This window comes from Alligator sinensis, unplaced genomic scaffold, assembly GCF_000455745.1.
Source record: "Alligator sinensis unplaced genomic scaffold, ASM45574v1 scaffold364_1, whole genome shotgun sequence".
Lineage (NCBI taxonomy): Eukaryota > Metazoa > Chordata > Crocodylia > Alligatoridae > Alligator > Alligator sinensis.
The window spans coordinates 180,921-184,315 of record NW_005842546.1 but is presented as its reverse complement, the minus strand read 5'-3'; positions in this window follow the sequence as shown (position 1 = coordinate 184,315).

Genomic DNA, 3,395 nt, shown 5'->3' with positions numbered 1-3,395 from the left:
ACTCTTTCCTGCCTATGCAGGGGGTCGATCTCGATGATCTATTGAGGTCCCTTCCGACCCTAACATCTATGAATCTATGAATCTAAACTCCACCAGAGATTCATTTCCAATGACTATGCACAGTTAATGTTCAGGCAGATAACATGATGAATTGTTTATACTCTCAAGCTGTTAATTTAAATCAGATGAGTCCAGAGTTGTTTTTAGAATGGATTAGTAACCCGTTACAAAGCCAGAGAGAAATGCTTGATTCAACATTTCAGCTGGTTGTGGTCATTGTGAGAGGGGCGGGCAGTGGGAGCCATAGAGTTATAAGCTTGATCCCCTATTTCCAGATCATTCCTAAAAAGAGGGCATATTTAATTGACCTGAATACCTTTGATACTAACCTGTGCTTTGCAGGCAGTCTATTGGCTGTTACAAAATGTAGAGGGGCCACAGATACTGAACTGGAGATGGTGTCAAATTGTTACTTAAATCGCCAATTGCTCAAATCATGAATGACACTTCATAAAGGGGGATAAGACATGGTGGCACATTTATTGATCACATGAGTTAGACATAGAGGTTCGGACACGCCATTCATACACACACAAATCATCATACACATCATTACACACAGGCATACACATACACAAAACAACCATTTCATCCACACATACACCAGATATAGTTACCAGCAAGAGTTGCTCAATATCAGCCCGGGGTGGCTAACCCGGGCTTTTTGAGTAGATGGTGATGATTTGAAGACAGCAGATTTGAAGATAACAGCTGGAGCGGGGTGAATAATGCATCTGTGCTCCGGTGAAACAGAAGTAGCGAAAGAGACTCACCCAACTTGGCATTTTCAAAGTGTTTTTTTATAGGGATTGTGTGACAGGGCACCAAGTCAACCCCATCACAGAACTTCAGGGGAGTGAAGGAAAACAGAAAACTTAACTGAGCACCCAGTCCCAGGAGAAAAAGTGGTGAGGCAAGGGAGAGAGACCCAGATGAAAACATAAAGGAAGAGCAGCAGGTGCTGAGGAAGAGGGGAGAGAGTGCCCACCGTGAGAGAGGCAGCAGATGGCTGGAAGGATTTAAAGGGGAAGTAACCCAGATTCAGCTGGAAAAGAGAAGAAAGCAACCCAGAAGAAACAGAGAAACTACAAGAAAGAGAAAAGGGAATGTAAGAAGGGTCCTGGAGAGAGACTTACCGGGAAAGCTGAAGTGAGTTAACAAAGGAAAACTTTGAGGCAGTGAGTCTGATACCTGAAGAAATTGAGTAACATCCTAGAGGCTTAAAATTAAGAGAATGGAATGAGAGTGGATGAAAACTAACAAAGAGAAGAGAACTCCACAATTTTGATACCAGTAGTAAATACAAGGTGGCATAGAACTGCTATTTGCTTGTGTACCCGTCTCCGCTCTACCAGGTGTTCTGGCGCAGCCTTTGCCCGGGCCCAAGGTTTCGTGCACCCTGGCTTCGTGAGTGCACCCTGGAGGTTACCCCTGCTGGTATCAGGGGGCCCCCTGAACTCTCCTGCCAAGACTTTGATGGTACCTTCAGTGGGGGGTCCTCCCTTGGGGTATCCACCGGTGTCGGCGCGTTCCTCAGTGGGTAACCTCGGGGCTCCATCCTCCCCTACACCCCGGCCACTCGCCACCTTAGGCTCTTCCTCCTATGGCCTCAACGTCGTCCTGGCTTGCCACCCTCTCCCCCCATCCGCCCGGCCGTAAACAACGGTCTTCGGGCTGGGCGTACTGCCTATAGGGACACCAGCCCTGTCCGTCCGGCCTGGTGCCTGCGTTCCTCCGGGGGTCTTCAAGGTTGCCGTATCTACCGCCGGCTCTCCTCTGTATGGGGCACCCGGTTACCTCACCGATGCCCCCTTTCTCGATGCGGCTGGGCTTTCTGCCGCTCCTGCCACTCACGCCGCAGCTGCCTTTGCTATCAGCTCTGCCATCTGGGATCCAGCTGGCTCGTCTCCTCCCCCGCCCCTAGTGCCGGTCCAGCAGCTGGTTCCTTCCCCAGCTAGGCTGCCTGGGGCCCTCTCTGCCGGTTCTCCGGCTCTATCGCCGGCGTTGCCACTGGCTTCTTTCCCAGCTACGCTGATTAGAATCCCACCAGCTCCTCCTCCGGTCGTGCTCGGCGCTGCCACCGGTTTCCCCACCGGCTAAGCTGATAATCACAGTGCTGGCTTCTCCACCAGCACTGCTGCCAGCTGCTCTGCTCCGTCTCTCAGAGCCGGGTCTGGCTCTGCCTCCTTCCTTCCCGCACTCCGTGGGTGGCGGCTGACTCCTTGCTCGCTGAGGCTTCTCACTCCAGCTTCCTCCGCTCAGCCACCTCGTTGCCTCGGTGGGGCTGCCTTTTATTCCTCCTGGAAGGTGTCCCCTGCTCCCGCTGCTTTGTTGCAGCCGGATAAACGCCCGGCTGATAACCCGTGCAGGTGTTCTCAGCGTGTGGGCCTCCCTTGGCTCTTCCAGCCCTGCAGGAGGTAAGTGGGACCCTTTGCTGCTCCGGGGGCCTTCCGGCGTCCCAGCTTCCCTGGGAGACAACCCCCCCCCCCTCAAGATGCCTTGGGGCACTCCTATTTTACCTTTCTGAGTTATACCGGGTGAGTTGTCCGCCTTGTCCGTCTGGGGTTCCATTTGCTCACTTGATTTCTTGCTGTCGCACCTAGACAGGAAGTCCGCCACGGTGTTTGATTTTCCTGGCCTGAACATGATCTGGAATTTGTAAGGCTGTAGGGCCAATGCCCATCGGGTGATTCGGGCATTATCGGTCCTAGCAGTGCTTAGCCATCGGAGAGGGGCATGGTCTGTCACTAGCTTAAACTCCTGGCCCATTAAATAATACCGGAAATGGTCCATGGCCCATCGAATGGCCAAACACTCCCGCTCTATTGTGGCGTACCTCCTCTCTGCTGATGACAGCTTGCGGCTGGCATACGCTATTGGCCTCTCGATCCCTTCCTCCTCCTGCGTGAGGACGGCCCCCACTGCTGTTTCGGATGCGTCTGTCTGTAAAATGAAAGTTTTCCCAAAGTTAGGAGTGTGCATTATTACGTCCTCGCAGAGGGCCCATTTTAACTTCCCAAAACATTGGTCCATCTGCTCCGTCCACTTTATTGCCCCATTCCTCCTCCCCTTCAATGCCTCTGTCAAGGGGGCTGTCAGTTCCGAAAAGTGGGGCACGAATCTCCGGTAATAGTTGGTTAGCCCTAGAAATGACTGGAGCTGATGACAATTTTCGGGGGCTGGGAAATTCTACACCGTCTCCACTTTGTCGGCCAGGGTTCTGATAGTGCCCCTGCCCACCAGGAATCCTAAATACTTAGTCTCCCTTTTTGCTAAGGCGCATTTCTGTGGGTTTGCTGTGAGACCGGCCTGCCTTAGCTCTGACAATACAGCCC